This window comes from Pleurodeles waltl, chromosome 4_1 (assembly GCF_031143425.1).
Source record: "Pleurodeles waltl isolate 20211129_DDA chromosome 4_1, aPleWal1.hap1.20221129, whole genome shotgun sequence".
Taxonomy (NCBI): domain Eukaryota; kingdom Metazoa; phylum Chordata; class Amphibia; order Caudata; family Salamandridae; genus Pleurodeles; species Pleurodeles waltl.
The window spans coordinates 29749027-29776622 of record NC_090442.1 but is presented as its reverse complement, the minus strand read 5'-3'; the positions used below and the strand labels follow the sequence as shown (position 1 = coordinate 29776622).

The following is a 27596-nucleotide window of genomic DNA, read 5'->3' as shown; positions in this document are numbered from 1 at the left end:
CTATTAGTGCCAGAACTCCCCCTTGCATACATTATGCCTGACACAGGCCTAATGTGGTGCAAGGGTTTACAAAGTGGCGCAATGCATGCTTTGCAACACTTTGTAAATATGGTGCAGGGAAAATGCCATGTTAGCGCCGCCTTAGCATAAAAAAATCAGACTATGGCGGCACTAAGGTGGCTCTAGGGGTGCTTAAATATACCACACTATGTTTAACAAAATGTTCTCAGCCCCCAGGCATCAACGATATTATGACAAATAATACGGCTTGGTGGTGTTCTGCTGGCGGGTGCTGCTGGCAGTAGCAGTGCCCCGTTCCGTCTCCTGCCGGAAGACCCCTTGGATCCAGGTAAGTCGGGTCTCCGAAGGGGGGTGGGGTGTTGTGTGTTTGTGGGGGGGTGGGTGCATGTATGTGTGTGCGTGAATGCGGGTGTGTGTTGAGTGTTGATTGCATGTGTGCATGTATGGAAGTGTGAGTGCATGTATGTTTGAAATCGTAATGCATGTCTGCGTGTATGTTTGGAAGTGTGTGCGGATGTGAGTGTGATTGGATGTATGCATGTATGTACGTATATGTGAATGAGTGTGTGTCTGCGTGTGTGTGTGTGTGTGTGTGAAGGGGGCATAGATGTATGGGGTGGGTGGTCTTTGGAAAGGTAGGTGGTGTGGGGGGCACCTATCAGTGACAGGAAACAAATTCTGTGTCACTGATAGGGCGTACCGCCATGGTTTTCGTGGTGTTACGAATGCCACAAAACCCACGGCAGTAGGTGGGGTCATAATCCTGCAGGTGGCACAATGGCAGCCGCTGGGCTGGAGATGGATATCTCTAGCCCGCCGGTTGTTACCGCCATGACGGTCGGAGTGGTACATTGGCGTGGTGGCTTCAGCCAACCAGCCAATGTCATAATGCTGCAATAAGAACCCCCAGCCTGTTGGTGGTACTACTTCCACATAATCGCTGACCGCGGGGGTCATAATGACCCCCTATATACTAATCCGTAAATACCATAGCTCTTCCAGCCACAGCTCCAGTTGGTTACAAGCTACACAACAAATAAAACGAAGAGCTTTTAAGAGAACGCTTTCATGTGTCTGACTTATCTGGTCACAGCATTCACCCACAAATGAACCAGTACACAGAATGTACCGCCCCACACCACACTGTAAGAGAGATGGGTGCTACTCAAGCTTGAACACATTTCCCTGTCTATATGTGTCCTATTAGCATACCATGACTATTGCTGAAAGGCATCAGAGCTTTGTACATGGTCCAAGGCAAAGACAGTCAATGTGTGATTAGAGGGTAGATGGTTCCTAAGAGTAAAAGAGGACTGTTAATGTGTTACAATGTGATATTCTTCAAAGTGGAGCATTTTCAGCCCTTTATGTTACAATCTGAAGCTCTGACAATTTCATATATGTATGAATTAGTATTCCTATTACAGCACTTTCTGCTTTGAGAAGGTCCATCCTAGACCAGTATGTCGACAAAACGCATAATTACAAAATCGGGAACAAAGGGATTTTGTCATGGTCAAGGAACACAAACATATCCTGTGTCAAACCTCACATGTTTACCTGATACAGAGCAAAGAACAATATAAAGTGATAAACTAAGAGAAAAGTAACCTGGAACACTGCTGCATATTAACATAAATTGAAAAGTAATACAAAATTACATACCCACGGCCGTGTGACTTAGACGCCAATTATTTCTCAATATAGCCCTTGGTTGTTATTGCGATCCATTGCTCACATTATCATGTGCACTAGCAGAGATGGGAGCCTGGGGTATCTGATCACTGAAGCTCATTTAAATACAAAGGTGGGGCAGCCTGTTCACAAAGCACAACAGAACGTGTTTATGTGACATGCTTGTACACAGCAGAGGACACAGTGACACTGGTAACAGTGCAAGTGTTGTTATGACATGAGCGGGCAGTCTTAGTAGTTGAGACCTGAAGGTAGGAAGGGTAGCAGCTTTAGCAATTTCAACTGTTTGAGAGAGGGTGCAAGTCTCTGATTCTGGGGCACAGCTACCAATAGCCACCCTCATGGCCTCTGCTTTCTGCACCTACAGTCTGGTGCACATTCTGTCTAAACCAGTAACTTTGTCAGCTACATAGTCTGGTGTCTGGAATCAGCCTGCTTTGCTTTTCCCATACTTTGGGCAGTAAAGGTAAGTGTGTTTTCCACTAATATGCCCTTAGCTCGCTTTTGGTAACGTGGCTTCAGCAGTAAGTCCTAATGCACACTCAAGGGTAAAACAAATCAGTGGAAGTCAGAAATTTCAATACAATGAAATTAAATGAGATACAGATATTTAACATTCAAAGCAAGTTTAGATAAACAGGATTATTTAATAATTACTCAGAAGCAAAATCAAAAGTATATATGTGATTTAAGGATTATTAATTAGCAAAAACAACTGACCTAAAGGAAATACAGGATACTGTTAGTCACGTATTCAACATCACAAAAAATCAGTATACAAAACAGTAGCTGGCCTCGCTAGGCATTCCCAAAGGGGCACTGGTAAGTCTAGTATCTGGTGATGATTAACACTGGAATTTGATGCAAGATTTTGGGCTCAGTCAGTCTCAGAAGGTGATGAGCTGCACAGAAGTGGCTTGAAGTGTAAAATGCCCAGAAAGTAGTGTTGGGCCATCCAGTTGAACTTGAATCTATGGCCACCAAAATGCATCAAATGTCAGGCAGTTAAAACAGCTGCAAAGTTGTTAGAGGTTCCAAGTTATGGAGATGGTTCAAACTTGATGATCTGAACCAAAGCACAGAACGTGGTGTGGGAACAAGGGTCATACTGGAGCTCACGCTGATGGTTTGAACATGAAACTTGTAACCATCATGGTATATCACTGCAGGTTCAAACTTCGATCCGCTATTCCACCCATATCTTAGTCATCCAAGTGAAAAGGTAGAATACCACTGAAGGCAGATCAAGGTGCAGGAATCTCGGGTTTTGGGCTCTTGGTGCTTACATTGTAGACGTAGACCAAGGGTAAAAACTTGTTCATCAAACAAAAAATGCACATGAAAAATATGAGAACCTCTGAACCAGTTAACAGCAAATGACATTTCAGCACCAATGTGGTGGTAAATACAACAAGGTCTGGTAAAAGGAAGAGGAGAAGGAAAAATATAACAGCAAATCATGATAACATGGTTAACAACATGGAGACATTACCTGATCATACTACTGCAATATCGGATCGCTGCTACAAGAGGCTCTCAGGGGGGCCAGTGATGTAGCGAGTCCAGAAAAGTTAGTTAAAGATATTCGTTGCCACTCTTCAGTCAAACAAACACATCGGACAAGTGCTCTGGTGTTCTCGCAGGATCATCCAATTTCCTTCAATAACAGCCAAGTACCCCGGTTCACAAAAATGAAACAATCAGGTCAAGTTGGGCATCGTGAGGGCTATTCACAAAGGTATCCTACACTTGTGAGTAACCTATATGTGCAATGATGCTCATAGAGTAACGTTTCTAGTTTTAGCTATTCACCATTACGAGCGTAGTTACTTAAAAGTGTAGACTTCACACCCTTAAATAGAGGTGGAGCACAATGTACAAATGTGATTTCTACTACAGCCAGAATGCAGCAATGAGAAGTGCAGCACTACACAAAGCCAACACTGATAATGCAAAACCCCTCCCTAGAAACTAATGGCGGCTGAGACTTAAAAATAGAACCCTACTGGAAATAAAGATAAATAACAATAATGTATTCTGCCTTTCAAAACTACCTATAAATTCAAAAGAATGCTACATAATTAAACATTTTAAAACTAATTATTTCATAAAATAAGTTAACCTTTTAATTAGAATATATTGTAACTATTAAAAACATTATTTAAATTAATTCCATACATAGCTTTTTCTAAGGCTGTATCCCCTCTGAGCGGAGGTGTGTAAGGCAAATGCATTGCTCGTAGATCACCCAGACGGGTCCCAAGATTGGGAATGCACTGATCACTCCTTTTACCCCTACAAGACGCTTGTGTTCTTCTAACTCCTGCCTGGCTATGGTTCCGGTGATCAGGAGAGCGAGAAGAGGTGGACGATCTTTCCAGTACAATGTTTCAAAGCTATGGAATTCTATGCCTACTACCTTGCAGACTGCTGAATTGGAATTGCCATTACGGAAACAGCTGTTCGCTCAATCTTATTGATCTCCTGGCTCTGATGGCAGATGTTTAACATCATCACCGCTGTGTAATGTGTAGTACACTATAGCGCTAGGATGCCCTAGGGTAGCTTTGTGCTCTGTAAGTGCCTAATACAGTACAATACAATGTAGTAATTCTAAGAATATCATAAGAAAATACAATGATTTTACTTTAGGTGGGATGTTTTTATACAATTCTTCAAAAAATTATTTAGCACATTTAAAATAAGTTAATTAAAATACAAGTTAATAGTGTTGTAGCCTTTTTTAATTGTGTTCTACGTTTAAAGTATATTTTATTAATTTACACTAATATTTAACATATAAACAATTCATTTCTTCTAGTATAATAAACATTTATAATTTTCCCCATCTTTTTACACAGGGAGAGCACTGCCCAAATTGTGTAAGCTTAAATTAAAGGTTTCCCACCTAAACTAACATTTTATCATGCATGATTAATTATTAAATGTGATGTAGAGAATTAAGTATAACAAATGTAATTATACTTTACTGAAAAGGAAGGTTGTATTAGTGTTTACATTAAAACATTTTAAAATAATAAAATGTTTTTTATTTGGATATTGTTTGCCATTTAATTACACATATTTCGATTTTTTACTAGTTGCAGTTTGAGTGGATGGCCATGTGTGATGTTGGACTTACTCCTGCTCTGAGCTGGAGTGTATTTACAACTGTTTTAGGTACATTGTAGATGTAGTAAGTTTAGAACTGTGGAGTGTAAGTTAAAATGGGCTTACTCCTTTGTGGGTGAGTGCTTGTCTTTCCGTAAACTCCCTCTTACTCCTTCCTTATCATCTCCCCTTTATTGATAAATATTTACAATTTAGCAGCCAAACCCCTCTGTGCCTCCTGCATTTAGTACTAAAAAGTATATTAACGTGTGGGGAAACTCTGCAGTAGGTGCAGACAACTCGTCGCCGAAAAAGTTGGGAAAGGCCGGACATTTACACATTGTTCTGTGAATAGCATTCTGTCGTACTTAATTGTCCTATTGCAGTTTATGAATATGTCTGATTATCTGTGAGTCCCTCTTGGATGTATCTGATGTGATTCTAAAGCTTGTGAAACTTCCATCGGCAGATGGGGAGCAGGTTCCATTTGTAGCATACTGGAAATGGAAAGAGGCCACTTAAGTGGATCTTTATAATACTATGCTGTGTGCCCTCATAACAGAAGTATTTAGGACTATTTATGGTGGTGCCAAGAATGGTTTGCATATGGTTGGCATTGTCTTTAGTGGTCCAAAGACTAGAGAATGATGTGGTGGAATGTTGCCAAGATTAACTACCAGTGCTTCCATCACCTTTAGTTTTTCTCAATGATCAGCTCTAAGTGGCACAGTCTTGAACTGCTGTTGGTTCCACAGAGACCAACGATGAAAGAACTCCTTTTGCAGCTCCCTGTTGAGGCTTATCAAGGCTGGAAACAGTTTTAGGTTATTTGCATTCCAGATCATAGGGGCGTGGCCTCAAAGTTCAGGATCAACTTATCCTTGTAGGTTGGTGCTGTGGCTCTTTGGCACACAGGGAGCAAAACACACTGAATGCAATAAGGCCACAAATAGTCACTAAGAACTAAGGTTAATTCAAGTATTTCCACCAATCACAGTGTGCTTTCAGTAGACAGTTTGTAGGACAATCAATGGCTTTCGATCTTTGTGGCTACGTCATATGAATGTTCTGCAGTGCTGAACTCTCCTCTCCAGGGTTGACAGCGAGCAACTTTATTTCTCCCGCACTGTCTTTCTCATGTAGATATGCTGCATTTACAACTGAAGTTTTTGTCACATTGAGAGCACTTATAATTTTCATTCTCGTTGTGGGTTCTCTCATGTTGAATCGAACTGAATCTCCGGCTGACACTTCCCTGGTATTTAGAAAAATAACAAGGTTTTTATCTAGTGTGAGTTCTCTCATGTTGAACAAGACCAGATTTTCGACTGAAGCTTTTCCAGCATTCAGAGCACTGATAAGGTCATGGACCAGAGTGAGTGCTCTCATGTTGAGCTAGACTAGATTTCTGGCTAAATGTTTTTGAGCAATCAGAGCACTGATAAGGTTTATCCCCAGTGTGGATTCTCTCATGTCGAATGAGACTGATCTTACAACCGAAACATTTTTGGCACTCTGAGCACTGATAAGGTTTGTACCCAGTATGTGTTCTCTTATGTTGAGTGAGATTGTCTTTCTGACTGAAGCTTTTCTGGCATTCTGTGCACTGATAAGGTTTTAGCCCAGTGTGTGTTCTCTCATGTCGAATGAGATTGTCTTTCTGACTAAAGCTTTTCTGGCATTCAGTGCACTGATAAGGTTTGAGCCCAGTGTGTACGCGCTCATGTTGAATGAGGCAGATTTTCCGCCTGAAGCTTTTCTGACACTCAGAGCACTGATAAGGTTTTAGCTCAGTGTGTAAACGCTCATGTATAGAGAGACGGTTTTTCCGCCTGAACCTTTTATGGCATTCAGAGCACTGATAAGGCTTTTCCCCAGTGTGGATTCTCTCATGTATTGTTAGAAACCATTTGTGCTTAAAGCTTTTTTGGCATTCAGAGCAGTGATATGGTTTCTGCCCAGTGTGGGATCTCTCATGTGCAGTGAGGCTGACTTTCTGGTTGAAGCTCTTTTGGCATTCAGAGCACTTATACGGTTTTTGTCCAGTGTGAGTTCTCTCATGTTGAGCGAGACCAGACTGTTGTTTGAAGCTTTTCCAGCATTCAGAGCACTGATACGGTTTTTGCCCACTATGAGTTCTCTGATGTTTAGTGAGATTTTGTTTCACTCTGAAACTTTTCTGACATTCACAACACTGAAACGGTTTGTGCCCAGTATGGATTCGCTCATGTTGAATTAAACTAGCTTTCTCACTGAAGGTTTTTTGGCATTCAGAGCAGTGATACGGTTTTAGTCCAGTGTGCGTTTTCTCATGACGAGCTAGACCAGATTTGTGACTGAAGCTTTTCCTGCATTCAGAGCACTGATAAGGTTTTAGCTAAGTGTGGGTTCTCTCATGTTGGGTGAGACTTAATTTTGAACTGAAGCTTTTCTGGCATTCAGAACACTGATAAGGTTTGTGTCCAGTATGGATTCTCTCGTGTTGAATTAAACACGCTCTCTGACTGAAGCTTGTCTGGCATTCATTGCATTGATAAGGTTTTTTCCCAGTGTGGCTTCTCAGATGTAAAATGAGAGAGGTTTGGTGACGGAAGTCTTTCTGGCACTCAGAACACTGATAAGGTTTTTGCCCAGTGTGGATTCTCATGTGTCGAGTGAGACTGCCCAGAAAACTGAAGCTTTTTTGACACTCAGAGCACTGATACGGTTTCTGTCCAGTGTGGTTTCTCACGTGCCTAGTGAGACTAGATTTCTGGCTGAAGCTTTTGTGGCACTCAGAGCACTGATAAGGTTTGTGCCCAGTGTGGATTCTCACATGTTGAATGAGAGAGGATTTGTGACTGAATACTTTCTGGCACTCGGGACACTGATAAGGTGTTTGTCCAGTGTGAGTTCTCTCGTGTTCAGTGAGGTGGGATTGATAACTAAAGCTGTTCTCACATTTATTGCTCTTATTTGAGATGTATGTATCTCCATGTCAGGTTTGTTCCTGCATACATGCCATGTTAAGAATTAATCTAATTCAAGAGTCTGTACTCAGTTATGTTACACTCAGCATTAACATCTAAAATAAACTGCAGATGCTCTTCTTAACAATTGTATTTAACTAATTTTAGCTTTTATCTGGAGATCATTTTCCTACTTTCAAAGGCAGCCTACCTAACTTGTCTTATAAACCTTCACTGAGGAGGCCCTTGTATTTATTAAGATGCCTCTCATGGATTCATTTTATCCAAGTTGTGCCCTGGTGAGGCCCCTGATGTTGAATTGGACTAATATTGTGACTGCAGATTATCACATCTGATTTTAGAGTTTTAAAAGCACTGATAAGGTCTTTGGGGTATAGCGTTTGCCTTTTAGGTACATTTGTTCATACAAGTAATGACAAGTGATTAGGGCACGCCAGAGTGGTTTTAGGAATTATCAGTGGCAAAGCACTGGCCCCTTTGAAGCTTTCTGAGCCAATACCAGATTTTTTACTATACGGCTAAGGCAGGTATATGATCGACTTTGGCGGAGCAGGATCCTACTCCGATCACCCCAAGAGACAGTTATTGGGGGAATCTTTCTGTACTGGAAAGGATACTCCAGCCTCTTTGCTGTAATGACATTTGAGAAAGATCAGTTACAATTTGTTTCTTTTAAACAATGTTTTCTCTCTACAAATCACAGGAGACATGGACAAGAGCTCGCTCTTTTACATGGAGGCGACTGGTCGTACTGACACTTCTGTCATGTTATGTGTACAGATACTGTTTTGCTGGTTTGCGGTTTGTGGATCCCAGGCATTTCTCATAAACCATCAGAGAGAATTTACAACAATGAATATTCCCCAGTGCACTGCATGGGTATCATTTGTTGCCGAAATGTTTTGCTCGGCTAATCTTGAATTGTTTCCTTTAAGTTAAAATATTCTTACAACTAGCCGATGCAGACTTTCAATTTACTCTTGTGTTCCATGTATATTTCAGAGGCTACTCATGCTCAGGAAATGACACTTGGAAACATTAATGGTCATTTTACTTTCAGGATTTGACAACTTCCACATAGAGCAGTTTCTTCCGCTCCAGGTTCCTCACCGTTTCTCGCTCATAGAATGTGTTCCTCCTTTTAATGCTCTAGAATGTTTTACCGTTCCTTAAAGTAACACTTTTCAAGGTGTTTCACTAAATTAAAACCTTCCTTTTTCTGTTCATGTTTCAGTCACCTGTAGAAATAGAGTCAGAGATTGTAAATGAACACAAATAAAAAAAAAATGATCTTATACTTTGCAGAAAGAAAGCATTTACAGAAACAAGAAAGGTCATTAGTTTGAGCTGCATTTCTGATAGCGGTAAAACAGCTCTTGGCGTCTGTAGATAGGAAGCTTGGAACCACCGCAACTCAAGGTCTCAACGACTGACATCCTAGTGAGATACCTGTAACACTTGTAATGAATTAACAGATGACTTGGTGACCTGGAACTCATCCTCCAACAGGACCCAGCACTGCAACACCTGAAAAAGGAAATAAAACATCACAACGGTATAGGAAACCAAAAAGGGTCAAGAAAAGACAAACACAAAACAGACGGGCCCAGCACGACCCGTGAAGTGGCAGACAAGACAGAAAAGGGTTGGATGCGAGGATGTAAAGATGTGGAAGTAAGATCCAGAGAGAAAAGATGTAGAAGAACAGACAAAGGAAGGATAGTATCCCGTGGTGTAGGAGGAGGAGACAAATGCTCAGATAGTCAAGGAACTGCTGGGCAAAACCGACCTAGAAAGGAATTGGACCAGCATTAGGCCTCAACGTGTTCCAGGAGGAATGTGGCTCCATCAGGCTATTACCAGAAGTTTGATGCAACACAAATAGTGCACAGTGGGCGTCAAATGTAGAAGAGACTTTACAAAACAGATTGAGAGAGGGAACAGAGAAAGAAGAAACGGGAAAAGGAAACTTAGGGTTAAAGGTATCCATACCTGACCGTTATATTTCTTGTTCCACCAAGGGTGGCAGCCGCACCACATCGCACCACCTGGTCATCCCAGAATACCTTGAAAAGAAGTAAAGAAACACTTTTGCATCAGACGACGATCACACTTCATCCCATCTTCCAAATAACTGCCCTGAATTTACAAAACAAAAGAAACTCTTCTCTATAAGTCATTGTAAAGCAACTATGCTATGAATAAATAGACATTTTTGGTTCACCAAGAACCATGATCGCTTGCTGGAAAAGGTCTCTGTGAATATGGAGACATCATCAACCCAGTCTGCTTATTCATAACCCCGTCTTTCCATTTACAACGCGTAAAATGCGTGAATCAAAACAATATGGTTTGCAAATGGCATGGTAAAGTCATTGTACATAATTCTGCCAACAAGGCATCAATGTGTTGGTGTTTTTTTATTTATAAATTAACTAAAGGGATGATGTGGGGGACCGGCGTCTGCTGAGCCCCACTGGATGATGACCCAAGGACTAGGATCTGGAATCAAACCTTGGCAAGACAAAGCACAGAACAGTGAATGTTGAGATCTTCTTTGAAGCCAATGGGGCAGCAGCAGCGTATAAACCCTGATATAGGCCCGCTGCTCTCAACATTACGATGTCCTAGTGCACAGCCTCTGCCTCTCCAAAATGTATGGATTGGTCAGAGGAAAGCAAAAGATAGAGAATGCGCAGCAGGGCACGGAGAAGCCTCCCCTCTTCTTCCTCCCGTAGCTCACAGTGTTAGTGGTGTCTCGGGAGGAGGAGTTGGGGCTTCTGCTAAGTTCCTGAATCTTCCTGGCTCACCTGAATGACAAAAAGTAGTTTGGCCAAGCCAAGAAAGAACCTGGGGCTGTGAATGTTAAACAATTAACTGCTGTGACCCTGCATGCAGCTGCTAACTGTTAAAAATTCACAGCAAAACCTGTGAGACAAATGTGTCAGAGCCACAGGGGTGTTTCACCCACCTCAGTCTCAGGGGTTCTTTTGTTTTATTAATTAACACATCTTGTCCTCATGGGGAAAATGCAGTAATAGCCTTATCGTCTGCCGCAGCAGGCTATACTGGCCATTAAACAACATCTTCCTTGGTAAAGGCCCTTGCCTTTGGAGCTACAACAAGCTATAAGGCTATATTATTATGGATCTAAAATAATTACAGGAGGCAAAAACATGGTTAAGCTGTCAGAGAAATGGTCATAATAATATTAGCAAGAGGATCACATAAAGGTAACCTCTGAAGTATATCAAAAGCCAGAATTTGAAATAACTCTAGATGCAAAGTCAATAAACTGACCAACACAACAACTGTCTGCTAAGAATTGGAAAAAGTTATTCTATAATATCAAATTTGCAAACTAACATAGAGTCTGCTTAGTTAAAAACAAAGGAAAGTTCTTAAGAATAAAATCAGTAAGTGGACTGAATGTAGCCTGCCTTATGGAAAAGGGCAAAAACATTCCAGGAAATATCCCAAAAACAGTACATTTTATATTTTTCAGACAGAGGGAACACATTATAGACATGGTTCATGATGAGGTAATAATGACAACAACCAATAAACTTTCAGGAAAACATAGCATAACAAAATGTAATTTCACAAAATGAATAATTGTGACTCACCTAAAAGCAAAATAATGGCATTGGATCTTGCATGTTCTATAACACAATACCTCAGCATAAGGCAACAATAGTATTTATTTTTCTCACTCCCTGTTTCTTACTCTAATTACCACTTGTGTTTCTAATCCCCATGATTAGAGAGTTATATGTGCTCCTTAGCACTTCTTTTAGAATGCCCTGCTCAATCATTTTATCAATGACCGGTACAATTCCCTCCTCTACTTCACCTGTAAGGTTGTACTGAAGAGTGTGTGGATTCGCTGCATTTGGTTTCACCATGATTTGTACTGGTTCTGAACTTTCAATCAATCTAGTTTATTTTCTTGTAAAAATCCAAGTCTCTTTACTGTGCAAATTAAATCTGGAGGTAAATCCTCTTTTGTAAAGCCTGGAAACAAATTAACTCTTGAGTCTTCATCTTGTATCTGAATACCAACTTATGTAAAGAAGGTTACTTCCTAACATAATAACTGGACTTTTCTCACTAAGTATAAATTTGTGGCTATTCATTATCGACCCAAATTTTCCAGGAGCATTTGCTGACAGCTTATTCGTTTTGTATTAGAAATTGATATTTGTTTTCTAAAGCGTGCAAATGTACCTTGGTGCTGTGTTAACCATACTGACTATGCTCCTGCCGATATACGCTGAATTGTTGCCTCTCATTTAAAGACTGGAAAAAAGCCAGGTTTTAAGATGTTTCCTAAAAATCAGATGGTTAGATTGACTTCTCAGCTGTTCCGGTAGATTGTTCCAGAGATGGGATGTAGCATAGATGAAACTTTACCCTACCAGTCAGACCTAATTTTACAGACATTTATTGTACAAGAACTAGCAGATTGAAGTGGCCTACTGGGATAATACCAGGTAAGATTGTTTGGAGTGGTCTCTCCATACAAGGCTTTGTGAGCGAGACAAAGAGCCTTAAATCTGACTCATTTCTTTACTGGCAGCCAATGAACTTTTTTCAAAATTCTTACAGCTGCATTCTGAAGATATTGCAATATTTGCAAGGAATGTTGGTGAATAGCTATGTAGAGGGCACTGCAATAGTCAAGCCTTGATAACACAAGTGCTGTAGTTTCATTGTTTTGCAATTCAAAAGGTATATACTGAAAGATCTTCCTGATCTTGCGTAGTAAAAAGAAGCAAGATGAGGAACGTTTGGTTATTTGAGCATTAAAGGACAGGCTGGAATTGAAAATTACTCCTAGGTTTTTTATAGTGGATACAGGCGTGGGGAGAGGGTCTAACATTTGTGGCCACCAGGAGGGTGAATTCTTTCTAAAAAAGCATTAGACTGTTGGTATTCATCAAATGAACTACAGCGCTCATACATCTGTTGAAGCGGAATGCTGTCTGTACAACATTGCTTGAGATAGACACAATGAGCTGTGTGTCATCTGCATAAGCTATCAGAGTGGAGACAAAAGACCAAATTAGCTTTATCATGGGTGCCACCTAGATATTAGTCAGTGCAGGGCTCAACGGAGAGCCCTGAGGCACGCCGCACGGCAACATGAAGGACTTAGAGACCAGATGACCCAAGGCCATCGAATGGACCCGGTGGGACAGAAAAGAGCAAAACAGTCTCAACACTGAGCCTCTCATACAATATCAAGATCTCATGATTTATGTTATTGTAGGCTGCCAACAGGTCAAGCAAAATCATAGCAGCCTTTCCACCACTGTCCAATATGCTACTCACTTGATCTGTAGCCACCACCAATGTGGATTTCGTGCTATGGTTTGGCCTGAAACCAAATTGAGCTGAGTCCAGCAGTTTATTCTCTTCAGCAAATTTGGACAGCGTGATGTTCATATGTTTTTCCAAAACTTTGGCGGTAGAGGTAATCAAGAGATGGGGCAGTCATTTTTGGGCTTTTTTAGCTGTAGGAGTATAAAGGCGTTTTTCCATTCTAAACGGAAGACTCCAGATTCAGGCGCTGGTCCTCCGTTAGGGCGAAGGAGCGTTGCCCCCCGCCAGTAGCAGCTGCTGCAAATCTTTTAACAAACCGTGTTTATTATCGTTTCGTAAGTTAAAGGGGCAGAGCATTGGGGATGACGAGGATGAGTGGCGTGCACTGTGCACTTCCCTCAGTGCGCGTATGTTTGGCCAGGCGTCTCGGGCCATCCAAATATACATGAGCAGGAGGCTCTCTCCAGCCCAGCAACACAGTTACTGGGCTAGAGAGAGCAGACACAGGCTCCCAGTAAGTGATTTAAAAAAAAAAAAAAATTGCCCCCTGCCCACACACCCCCGCACCCATTCACCGCCCTAACAAAGCCCTGCAAGCTGCTCCTGTCCAGATTCCAGAATGGAGTTAAACAGCTGCCTGAGGGGGGATGAAATTGTTTTTACAGTCTTATACATTATATTCAGAGGAAAAGGATCTGATGGAGTATCCTTCCCCTGCCTCTGGAAATGCTTTGAAGGGCACAGATGGTGCCCTCCTTGCGTAAGCCAGTCTACACTGGTTCAGGGTTCCCCCAGCCCCTACTCTGGCACGAAACTGGACAAAGGAAAGGGGAGTGACCACTCCCCTGTCCATCACCACCCCAGGGGTGGTGCCCAGAGCTCCTCCAGTGTGTCCCAGACCTCTGCCGTTGTGGGACCCTCCTTTGTGACTCTGAGTTGACCGCTGTCCTCAGATCTTCTAAGTGCCTGTTCCGGTACTTCTGCGGGTGCTGTCTGCTTCTGCAGGGGCTCTCTGAGTTGCTGAAACCCCCTCTGTCTCCTCCTCCAAGGGGCGACATCCTGGTCCTTCCTGGTCCCAGCAGCACCAAAAATCCTCAACCGCGACTCTTGCAGCTAGCAAGGCTTGTTTGCGGTATTTCTGCGTGGAAACACTTTTGCAACCTTCAGCACACTGTGGGACATCTTCTGACCAAAGGAAAAGTTCCTGGCCCCTTCCGTTGTTGCAGAATCTTCGGCTTCTTCCACCCGGAGGCAGCCCTTTTGCACCTTCATCCGGGGTTTAGTGGGCTCCCCCCCCCCGGACACTTGCGTGACTCTTGGACTTGGTCCTCTTCCTTTACAGGTCCTTAGGTCCAGGAATCCATCTTCAGTGTTTTGCTGTTGCTTGTGGTTCTTGCAAAATCCCCTATCGCGACTATTCTGTCTTTCTGGGGTAGTAGGGTAAGTTTACTCCTACTTTTCAGGGTCTTGGGGTGGGGTATCTTGGACACCCTTGACCTATGCCTACCTTTTGCATCCTATTGTGATTCTACATTGTTTGCACTACTTTTCTTACTGTTGCTTACCTGTTTTGGGTTTGTGTATATTACTTACCTCCTAAGTGAGGGTATCCTCTGAGATACTTTTGGCATATTGTCACTAAAATAAAGTACCTTTATTTTTAGTAACTCTGAGTATTGTGTTTTCTTATGATATTGTGCTATATTATATATATGGTATAGTAGGAGCTTTGCATGTCTCCTAGTTCAGCCAAAGCTGCTTTGCCATAGCTACCTTCTATCAGCCTAAGCTGCTAGAAACACCTCTATTCTACTAATAAGGGATAACTGGAACTGGCACAGGGTGTATGTACCACAAGGTACCCACTATAAGCCAGGCCAGCCTCCTACATTGGTGGTGCAGCGGTGGGATAAGACCTTGAACTGCTTTACCACTTTGTCATTTGGTGCTTTTCATAAGATAATCATATACTAAATAGTTCAGTATATATGCATTGAACTAAAACAGTTTACTTTTCTACTACTAAGTTTCTGAAAAGTTCTGAAAACGTTTTAAAGTTTTCCAAAAGTTTGAAAAAGATTTTTTGCTCTGTGCTTTCTAGAAGCTCTAAAACTTTTTCTCTCTCTGTCCTTAAACCTTTTCTATCATGTCTTCAGTAGAGCCCACTCCCAAAATTGTTCAAGCAACTTCAGGCCACACAAGAGCGACAAAACTCTTTGGTGTCCTCTGACATATGAGGCCAGTGAAACAGGGGAACAAGCCTGTCCCAAGTTTTACTCTGGCCCAAATGCCCAGCCAAAAGAATGTCATGTGCCAGGGTAAGAAGAAACTCCCTGTACTGCAAAGGCATGACCAATCTCCTGGCAGCTCCAGGTTTAGGGTCCCTTGACTCAGTATACAGGAGGTTGTCTTCCCAATACACCTTATGGCTATCACTGACATCCCCATTCTGCTGTTTGACAGCTTGCTGTCTCAAACCCTCTAGTGTGGGACAGGTCGGCTGTGCCACACTCAGCTCTTCCCTAGCAGGCCCCCCTGCACCCAAAAGCTCAGCAGTGTCTGCTGCCAGCTCCTCTGGTGTAGGTTCTGCACAGGGAGAGGATTCCTCTTCCTCAAAAGGGGAATCTTCTGGTGAGTGAGGGATAGTGGGCAAGGATTTATCTTTACTACCCCTAGCTTTTGGGAGCACTTGGTCCATTGTTCCAGGATCCAATTTTCCCTGTCCTTTTTGCTTCTTGGCCTGAGCCCTTGTCAAAGCAAAAATATGCCCAGGAATGCCCAGCATTGCTGCATGAACCTCCAATTCCACTTCAGCCCAAGCTGATGTCTCCAAATCATTGCCTAGTAAGCAATCTGCAGGTAATTCAGTGGCTACCACAACTTTCTTTGGACCAGTAACCTCCCCAGTTGAGATTCACAACAGCCATGGGGTGGCTACGTGTGTTATTGTGAGCATCAGTCACTTGGTACTGCTGACCAAGTAGGTGTTGATCAGGGTGAACCAGTTTCTCTATAACCATAGTTACACTGGCTCCTGTGTTCCTGTAGGCCTCAACCTCAACACCATTAATTAGGGGAAGTTGCTTGTACTTACCCATATTAAGGGGACAAGCAACCAAGGTGGCAAAGTCAATGCCACCATTAGAGACTTAAACAGCCTCTGTCGTCTCCCTAACAAGACCAACCCCAACTACACTGCCAATGGTGACCCCAGCTACACCCTTGAATTGGCTATTTGTAGTAGACTTCCCACCACCACTGCTATTACTAGTGGTACTAGAGGTTGCAGTTGGGGTTGTGGTAGTGGAAGCCTTGGTGGTTTTCTTTGGACAAGTGGTACCCCCAGAGGATTTTTGTGGGCCTGATGAAGACTCAGAATGTTTTTTATCTTTGTCATCACCCTTGTCACAAGACTTACCATCCTTCTTCTTGCCATCCTTGTCACCCTCTGTATGAACTTTTCTGTTCACTCCTGTTCTGACCCATTTGTCTTCCTTCTTTCCCAATTCTTGGGGAGAGGTCAGATCTGAGTCTACCAAGTACTGGTGTAACAAATCAGACACACAATTGTTCAAAATATGCTCTCTCAGGATTAGATTATACAGGCTTTCATAGTCAGTCACCTTATTGCCATGTAACCACCCCTCCAAGACCTTCACTGAACAGTCTACAAAGTCTGTCCAGTCTTAAGAGGACTCTTTTCTGGTGTCCCTGAACTTAATCCTGTATTGTTCAGTGGTTAAGCCAAATCCATCCAAGAGTGCATCTTTCAAAACTTGGTAGTTATTAGCATCACTTTCTCTGACAGTAAGGAGCCTATCCCTACCCTTACCAATGAACAATAGCCATAAGATAGCAGCCCACTGCCTTTGAGGGACCAACTGTACCATACAGGCCCTCTCAAGTGCAGCAAACCACTTGTTGATGTCATCCCCCTCCGTGTAAGGGGGGACTATCTTATGCAGGTTTCTGGAATATTGTTCTCTCACAAGATTGCTATCAAAAACACTGCTGCTGCCACCATGGGGAACTAACCCCAACCTCTGCCTTTCCCTTTCCACATCCAGAGATTCCCTGTCTAACTTCCCTGTTTGAGCTTCAGCCTGACCTCTTCCAACCTCAGCTTTCTGAGTTCCCTTTCCATTAAGTTATCCTCAGGGTGGGAGGCTTGGGAATTGGGAGACACAGAAGAAAGATGGGAATTGGCAGAGTTAGACCTGTCCCTAACTGGCTGGACTCTAGTAACATGGCCTTTATGGAGTCAAAGGTACCCTACTAGTGTGTGACCCCCTCCCACTACCAATGTCACTAGATGGCCTGTTAGCTGGCAGATCCTTGGAAGAATCCTAACCCACCATCCTGAGGGGACTCCTCTGAGTCTGGCTGGGTACCTCCCTCCCCTACCTCCTAATCATGGGATGGGCTTGGCTGGTTCTGGTAACTTTCTAGGAGAAGGCTAAGGAGAAGACCTTTTGTGGGATTCTTACCAATACTTAAACCCCTTTCAATTCAGAGACCCCTCAAACTTTTAAAGTTTAAACTACCATATGTTGCCTGGACAATTGTGGGAGTGAGTTCTACTGCAGACATGATTGTTAGAAAGAGTTTAAAGTAGAGTGAAAAAAGTTTAGAAACATTTAGAGAAAAGAGAAAAACGTTTTTAAACTTTTCAAAACTTTTGAAAACTTTTCTAAAACTTTTTAGAAAGTTTAGAGAAAGAAAGTTAAACTGTTTAGGTTAACTGTGTATATCCTGAAGTATTTGGTATCTGTTTTTCTTATGAAAAGTACCAATGACAAAGTGGTAAAGCAGTTACAAGTACTTATCCCACCGCTGAACCACCAATGTAGAAGGCCTGCCTGGCTTATAGTGGGTAGCTGATGGTACTTACAACTTGTGCCAGGTCCAGTTATACCTTGTTAGTAGATTAGGAGTGTTCTACCAGCTTAGGCTGATAGAGGTAGCTATAGCAGAGCAGCTTAGGCTGAACTAGGAGACATGCAAAGCTCCTACTATACCACTTATATCATATAGCACTATATCACAAGAAACACAATACTCAGAGTTACTAAAAATAAAGGTACTTTATTTTAGTGACAATGGCGGTCATTCTGACCGCGGCGGTAAAAAGCGCTTACCGCCGGTCAGAAGACCGCCATAACACCGCCGTGGTCGCGGTTAACCGCCACGGTCATTCTGACCCGCAACAGGCAAACCGCCAAAATCCCGACACCAACAAAAGTCCGCCACACCATCGGCCAGCGGAAAAGTGGCGATGACCAAACCTCCACCGTCACGCCAACAGAAATACGCCCATGTCATCACGACCCACGAATCCACGTGGCGGTCTTTCAACCGCGGTATTCCATTGGCGGTACACACCGCCGCGGTCGAAATACACATACACTAACAAAACACAACCACATTGAACAATTCGAAATACACACACCTGATACACATACAAACAACACTCCCACACACCCATTACCATATAAAACACACACCCACATCACCCACAAACCTCTACTACCTGAATTTATGAGAGAAGGCCAGAGAGACAGCACAGCTATTGACAACCCCATCACACAGAGGCACACAACACCATCACCCACACAATATCCACGCACAAAACAACACACATCACCACACTCAACACACTCACCAACACACCACTCTATGGCACCCCAAAGACACCCCCGCTTCTCAGACGAAGAACTCAGGGTCATGGTGGAGGAAATAGTTCGGGTAGAGCCTCAGCTCTTCAGGACACAGGTCCAGCACACCAGCATTGCCAGGAAGATGGAGCTATGGCAAAGGATAGTCGACAGGGTCAAAGCTGTGGGACAGCATCCCAGAAATAGGGACGACATCAGGAAGCGCTGGAACGACCTACGGGGGAAGGTGCGTTCCATGGTATCCAGGCACAACATCGCCGTGCAGAAGACTGGCGGCGGTCCCCCACCTCAACCCCCAGAATTTACAGCATGGGAGGAGGAAGTCTTGCACATCCTGCATCCTGACGGCCTCGCAGGAGTTGGCAGAGGAATGGACTCTGGTAAGACAAATCTTCAATACTTCTTCCCCCCCACCCCACCTGCATCCCAAAGCATGCCCCCACCCTCACCCCCACCCCCATCTCAACTACCCCTTGCAAATGTCTCACCATCACAACCCACCCATCCCAACACTTAGCCCTGCATGCGGCCCCAAAGCATGGACACCCATCACCAAGGCATGCCCAATGCACATACCCATCACCCCCACAAGCCACCCTCACAAAAGCCCCCACACAGGAATGCCGGCCCTGGGATACACGGAAACCCACCCATTGACCGATATGGCACACACTGAAGCAATAATCATACCTCTATACCCCTGCAGGACCCGAACGCCACCACACCGCCCAGGAGGGTCCAGAAATCTCCATCCCACCCCCAGAAGAGGCCACCAGTGATGACAGCAGCTCTGTCTCTCTGGACCCAGATGACCAGCCCGGACCATCTGGGACCTCGGGACAGTCGGTTCCCCTCACACAGCCACAGGCCACACCAGACCCAACCCCCTCTGGGAACACCAGCACAGCTCCCACCCAGCGGGCCCATGCCTCTGTCTCCAGGACACGTCAATCAGCGGTGTGTCCACCACTACAGGGCACCCAGGTTAACCCACCACCCCAACAACAACAGGGACCTGGGGGCAGTGGTAGTGGGCACACCTTCCAGGGGACGGAAGCCCAGGGAAACAGGGGAACTGGGAGGGCTGCTGTGCGACAGGGGGGGGACAGGCCCAGGGAACCCACTCTCCACGAGGCCCTCACCTCCATCATGGGAGCATACACCCGCTCCCAGGAGACGATGGCGACGGTACTGGCCAGGTTCCAGGAGATCCAGGTACTGCAGGAGGAACAGTATAGGGGGTTCAGGGAAGAACTCCATAACATCAGTTCCGCAATGGGCACCATCGTCGTGGCTCTCAACATGATTATCACCACATTGCGGGACCATGTGGCACCACAAAGGGCCCCTGTCACTAGCATGGACCAAGAACAGGCTACCACCTCTGCCGGCCCTAGTGGACAGGAGGCCCCCACACAACAACAGGCCACCAGAACCCCACCTCCTGCAGAAGATGAACCACCCCGCAAGCGGGCCCTGAGATCTCGTAAGAAGACAGAGTAGGATGTCAAGACCCCCGCCAGCAAAGGATACCCCCTGATGTCATCCCACTGTCCCACATTGTCACCCTGTCCCACCTTAAACTGCCCCAGCTCCATCTTTCCACAGGCATATGGACAATGCACCTGTGAGACTGAATACCTGGACTCTGCCATGGACATTCCTCCACCATCACCCATCACCCATTTTCAAATATGTCCCAAAATCTAGCACTTTAATAAAAACACTTATTGCACACAAAAAACCTGGAGTCTGCCTGTATTTGGAACAAATGTATTAAAGCTAATGCTGCTAAATTGTCCAGTTACACAGTGATGAGAACATACCACTTTCACACAGCTGTGGTCCATGGGTAAACAAAGCAGAGGTCACGCAGTGGGGGCCACAGCTCTGAAATCTGAAGGGAAAAGCCACAACTCAGTCAGAGGCAGGAGAGTATAAGTAATAGTTAAAAGCCGGTGTAGACATTTACCTGTGTGTTATTGAAAATACTGTAGTATCACTCTGTCCCTGTTGTCTGTGTCGTCCCCGTCGTCTTCCTCCTCTTCACTCTCCACAGGTTCCACCGCTGCCACAACACCACCATCTGGACCATCCTCCTGCATGAAAGGCACCTGGCGGCGCAAAGCCAGGTTGTGAAGCATACAGCAGGCCATGATGATATGACACACCTTCTTTGGTGAGGACATTAGGGATCCACCTGTGATATGCAGGCACCTAAACCTGGCCTTTAGGAGGCCGAAGGTCCGCTCGATCACCCTCCTAGTCCGCCCATGGGCCTCATTGTACCGTTCCTCTGCCCTGGTCCTGGGATTCCTCACTGGGGTCAGTAGCCACGACAGGTTGGGGTAACCAGAGTCACCTATGAGCCACACACGGTGTCTCTGTAGCTGTTTCATCACGTAAGGGATGCTGCTATTTCGCATGATGTACGCGTCATACACTGACCCAGGGAACTTGGCATTTAAATGGGAGATGTACTGGTCTGCCAAACAGACCACCTGGACATTCATAGAATGATAACTTTTTCTGTTCCTGTACACCTGTTCACTTTCTCGGGGGGAACCAAAGCCACATGGGTCCCATCAATGGCACCAATGATGTTGGGAATATGTCCAAGGGCATAGAAATCACCCTTCACTGTAGCCAAATCGCCCACCTCAGGGAAAACAATGTAGCTCCGCATGTATTTCAGCAGGGCAGACAACACTCTGGACAACACCTTAGAAAACATAGGCTGAGACATGCCTGATGAAATGGCCACTGTTGTTTGGAATGATCCACTTGCCAAGAAATGGAGTACTGACAGAACCTGCACTAGAGGGGGAATCCCTGTGGGTTGGCGGATGGGTGACATCAGGTCTGCCTCCAGCTGGGCACACAGTTCATGTATGGTGGCTCTGTCAAGCCGGTAAGTTAAAATTACATGTCTTTCTTCCATTGTCGACAGGTCCACCAGCGGTCTGTACACGGGAACATTCCTCCATCTCCTCGCAAGACCCAGCGGACGGTGCCTAGGAAGGACAACATGGAGCACAGAGTCAAGCAACCCACAGGTCCGTTCCCACATCATGTAGTGCACAAGTATCTCTATGCAGTGAATGGCTAGTATGAGTGGCTATGCAAGGCCTAGGCCTGTGTGACGCAGTAGAAATTAAGCCATGTGGGCCCTCGAAATGGCGGCTGCCTGACCTGTGAAGTGGGACAATGGGATGTGAGGTAAATGCGCTGGCGTGGCATACCGCGGCGATCGGCGGTCGAAGACCGCGGCGCAAAGCCGCATTGGTTAACATAGAAGCCTATGGGTTTCAGGAGCCAATGACGAAGTGCGCCGGCGGTCGCGGTACGCACCGCCACGGTACGCACCGCCGCGGGCGTGACCGCCATTTTCTATCAGCTTAATCACTCGAGACCTGATCATCCACAGGAGAGGACCTATACTGCAAGTGCTGCTGTGACCTCGGTCTGGAAGAGACAATGGCTGCTGCGACTGGGGAAAGGGCCCCTGCCTTCACTCCAGAAGAGTTGGAGAAACTCGTGGATGGGGTCCTCCCCCAGTATGCGCGACTCTACGGTCATCCAGACCAACAAGTAAGTACAATTTGAACATGATTTGTGCCCAATGCCTGGTTTGAGTGGGGTGAATGAACGAATGTGCGGAGGGGAGCAAATGAGGCATGCATCGCACAACAGATGAGAGCATGCGCCACATGGCAAGGGTGGGGATGGTGGGCCACTTGAATCGAAAATGCAGACAATATTCAACTTTCTTTTTTCTCTCCCTGAACGTGTCACATAGGTCAGCGCCCATCAGAAAATCGGGATTTGGCGTGCCATCGCCAAGGAAGTCCGGACCCTGGGGGTCCACCATCGACGGGGCACCCACTGCCGCAAGAGGTGGGAGGACATCCGCCGCGGGAGCAGAAAGACCGCGGAGGCTCTGCTGGGGATGGCCTCCCATCGTAGGCGGGGTGCCAGCCGTCAATTGACCCCCCTGATGTCTCGGATCCTGGCGGTGGCCTACCCAGAACTGGATGGGCGCGTGAGGACATCACAGCAGACACAAGGGGGTGAGTACAAGCACATTCTGCGACCTTAGCGTGCAGTGGAGGTGTCTGGGTGGGGGAGGAGGGCTGTGGGTCCCCCTAGGGCAGGGCGAAATCTGTAGGCTAGGCCCCTCCGTAAGGCAAGGCCCTGTGCCCCCCACCTCAGTAGGGTGCCAAGTACAGCTATCCATGGCCCTGTGTCACCTATGTGTGCAGTTGTCGTCTCTAGGCTGATAGGCCATGTCCCACGGATTGCGTAGTGGAGCCCTAGTGCGCGGCATAGTGCAGGGGGCTTCTGTGTCTGTCTTGTCCGCCAACGGTAGCGGTAATCCATGCACTCAACATGTGTTTATTTCTCTCCCCCCCCCTTTTTTGTGGTCTTTCTCTTCATGTGTGCATCAGCATCATCATGCGGAGGAGAAGTGGCATTGGGGCATGAGGGAGCTGCATCTCACATGGCCCCGGAGGGCCATGCCACAGAGTCGGAATGGACCAGTGAGATGGAGGGCGAGGGGGGCTCCACAACGGGGACGCGTGGAGACAACAGCGACACGGACACGTCCTCGGAAGGGAGCTCCCTTGTGGTGGCGGCAACATCCGTGCCCCCCGCACCTACAGGTACAGCCGCCACCCAGCGCACCAGCTCCGCCCTCCATGCAGCCCCTCAGCGTGCCCCCCGTGCCCGCTCGCACACCAAGGCGGGCATCTCCTTCGCCCCAGGCACCTCAGGCCCTGCCCCAGTTACCCCAGCTGCCCTCAGTGAGGAGGTCATTGACCTCATCAGAACGCTCATTGTTGGGCAGTCTACCCTTTTGAATGCCATCCAGGGGGTAGAGAGGGAGGTGCATCGGAGCAATGCATACCTGGAGGGCATTCATTCGGGTCAGGCTGCCCATCAGCGATCGTTCAGCGCTCTGGCCTCAGCACTGACGGCAGCCATTGTCCCTGTCTCCAGCCTCCCTCCTCCAACACCCTCCACCCAGTCCCACTCCCCTGTTCCTCTGCCTATCCCAGCCACACCTACAGACCAGCCTGCACACACCTCAACACCCAAGGGCAGCTCGTCCAGACATAAGCACCACACATCCCACAAGCATTCACACAAGCAACATCCACATGCAGACACGCCAGTAGCCACTGCCTCCTCTGTGTCCCCCTCCTCCTCGTCTCCCTCCTCCCTCCCTGTGACGTCTCCACTCACACATGCATGCACAACATCATCAGCCACTACGTCCATCACAAGCACACCCACCAGAACACTCTGCACACGAGCAGTCACCACCCCCACTACCATTTACACGTCCCCTGTGTCCTCTCCCACTGTGTCTGTCCCCCCCTCTTCCAAACCACACAAATGCAGGCAGCCACCAACCCAACAGCCATCCACCTCACGACAGCCTCCGTCACAAGCACCTGCACCCAAAGTCAGCACACTTGACTCTCCTACAACCACCTCCTCTTCCTCCACTCCCATTTCCACTGCACATACCCGTCACTGTCTTCCTAAACTTCTTTTCCTTTCCAACCTTAACCTCTTTCCAACAACTCCCCCACCCCGTCCAACTTCAAGGACTGCAATCAGCACCTCAGCCACCACAAAACCAGGGCCTACCCGGACTGTTCAGGGACTGTGGAGTCCCCCACCCTCAAGGGCAACTAGTTCGGGTAGGAGCCAAGGGACGGGCAGCCCACCGCCGGGGAAGCACCCCAAAATCACCAGTGCCCGGCGCGAGAGGCCACAGACACCAGGGACCAAAATCCCTACCCTGAGCCCGTCTGTAAGTGGTGTGCCACCTGGCACACCGCCAAAGATTTCTAAGGGCCACAGACGAGCAGGGAAGGGTGGGAAGGGCAGCACGCCAGACAAGTCCGGCAGCAGGCCAGCTGCCCAGGAGGGCCCCACCAGCCCCATCCCAGCTGCCCAGGAGGGCCCCACCTGCCCCATCCCAGCTGCCCAGGAGGGCCCCGCCAGCCACAGCCCAGATGGGCATTAAAGGAGCCCCATCCCAGCTGCCCAGGAGGGCCCCGCCAGCCACAGCCCAGATGGACATTGAAGGAGCGCCAAGGCAAGCACCGCTGAACAGGGCAAGAACCGCCAAGGCAAGCACCGCTGAACAGGGCAAGGACCGCCAAGGCAAGCACCGCTGAACAGGGCAAGGACCGCCAAGGCAAGCACCGCTGAACAGGGCAATGCCGTCTCCAGCACCGCTGAACAGGGCACCGCCGCCTCAAGAACCGCTGAACAGGGCACCGCCGTCTCCAGCACCGCTGAACAGGGCACCGCCAAGGCAAGCACCGCTGAACAGGGCCCCGCCGTCTCCAGCACCGCTCCGCTGGGGAACGCCATCTCAAGCACCGCTGAACTGGGCCCTTCAAGAGAAGAACCGCTGAACAGGGCACCGCCGCCTCAAGAACCGCTGAACAGGGCACCGCCGTCTCCAGCACCGCTCCGCTGTTCATCTCAAGCACCTCTCCGCTGGGGCCTTCAACTCAAGCACCTCTCCGCTGGGGCCTTCATCTCAAGCACCTCTCCGCTGGGCACCGCCGTCTCTGCACGGCTGAAGAGTGCCCTTCAAGTCAAGCACAGCTGGCCCATTGGCAGAAGGGGCAGGGCCGGGTCTGTATCGGGCATGGCTGCAGGATGCACTCTGGCCACCATGCCTCCTCCAGTACCAGTGGAGTCTGTAAACCACTTGTGAGACTGTGGCTTTCCACTCCCCAGGATGGCCCAGTGGGCAGGCCACCCACTATAGAGACTTGAGAGACTGTGGCTTTGCACTCCCCAGGATGGCCCAGTGGGCAGGCCACCCACTGTAGAGACTTGAGAGACTGTGGCTTTGCACTCCCCAGGATGGCCCAGTGGGCAGGCCACCCACTGTAGAGACTTGAGAGACTGTGGCTTTGCACTCCCCAGGATGGCCCAGTGGCCATGGAGGCCCCTCGTGGATCTGGCGTCGTGTATTCATGTGGCTGAGGTGTCCCCCCTTCCCTTCCCCCTGAGGTGCCTGTAGTTTTTCCATCTGATGCCCCTGCAGTGTTCTCTCCGTTTGGATGGGGTTTCGAGTGTGGGCCTTGCCCTTGTGAATTGGACCCAGTGGTCCACGGACTATAGCTGGACTTATAAACGGACTTGTAAATATTTTGTATATACTATCTTAATTATGTGATATTTATTTTTTCTACTTTCTTCAATATATTCGAGTGTTTGTGAGCTATTCCTTTTGTCTTTGCATTCTTTCGGGGGGGTTTGGGGGTTGTAACAGTGATGTATTGGTATGCATTGATGTGTGTGTTGTAGTGGGTGGGGGTGGGGGTGGGTGTGTGGCGTATGTGTGTGCCCGTAATTTTTTTGCTCCCCAGTGTCGTAGGTTGTAGGAGGCTGGACTGGCTTGTAGTGAGTACCAAGGGGTACTTACACCTTGCACCAGGCCCAGTTATCCCTTATTAGTGTATAGGGTGTCTAGCAGCATAGGCTGATAGATAATGGTAGATTAGCAGAGCAGCTTAGGCTGAACTAGGAGACGAGTGAAGCTCCTACAGTACCACTAGTGTCACTTGCACAATATCATAAGAAAACACAATACACAGATATACTAAAAATAAAGGTACTTTATTTTTATGACAATATGCCGAAGTATCTCAGAGTGTACCCTCAGTATGAGGATAGCAAATATACACAAGATATATGTACACAATACCAAAAATATGCAGTATAGTCTTAGAAAACAGTGCAAACAATGTATAGTTACAATAGGATGCAATGGGGACACATAGGGATGGGGCAACACAAACCATATACTCCAAAAGTGGAATGCGAATCACGAATGGACCCCAAACCTATGTGACCTTGTAGAGGGTCGCTGGGACTATTAGAAAATAGTAAGGGTTAGAAAAATACCCCACCCCAAGACCCTGAAAAGTGAGTGCAAAGTGCACTAAAGTTCCCCAAAGGACATAGAAGTCGTGATAGGGGAATTCTGCAGGAAAGACACAAACCAGCAATGCAACAACAATGGATTTCCAGTCGAGGGTACCTGTGGAACAAGGGGACCAAGTCCAAAAGTCACAAGCAAGTCGGAGATGGGCAGATGCCCAGGAAATGCCAGCTGTGGGTGCAAAGAAGCTTCTACTGGACAGAAGAAGCTGAGGATTCTGCAGGAACGACAAGGGCTAGAGACTTCCCCTTTGGAGGATGGATCCCCCACGCCGTGGAGAGTCGTGCAGAAGTGTTTTCCCGCCGAAAGGATGCCAACAAGCCTTGCTAGCTGCAAGTCGTGCGGTTACCGTTTTTGGATGCTGCTGTGGCCCAGGAAGGACCAGGATGTCGCCAATTGCGTCTGGGGACAGAGGAGGCGGCGAGCAAGACAAGGAGCCCTCTCAGAAGCAGGCAGCACCCACAGAAGTGCCGGAACAGGCACTACGAAGAGGAGTGAAATGGTGCTCACCCGAAGTTGCACAAAGGAGTCCCACGTCGCCGGAGACCAACTCAGAAAGTCGTGCAATGCAGGCTAGAGTGCCGTGGACCCAGGCTTGGCTGTGCACAAAGGATTTCTGCCGGAAGTGCACAGAGGCCGGAGTTGCTGCAAAAGTCGCGGTTCCCAGCAATGCAGTCTGGCGTGGGGAGGCAAGGACTTACCTCCACCAAACTTGGACTGAAGAGCCACTGGACTGTGGGAGTCACTTGGACAGAGTTGCTGGAATCAAGGGACCTCGCTCGTCGTGCTGAGAGGAGACCCAGAGTACCGGTAATGCAG

At 46.9% G+C, this 27596-nt stretch overlaps 1 pseudogene; it reads right to left on the bottom strand.

Moving 5' to 3' along the window:
- Positions 1–2349: 2349 nt before the first annotated feature.
- Positions 2350–27596, bottom strand: part of LOC138287311 (zinc finger protein 850-like) — a 257681-nt pseudogene continuing 232434 nt past the window's right edge.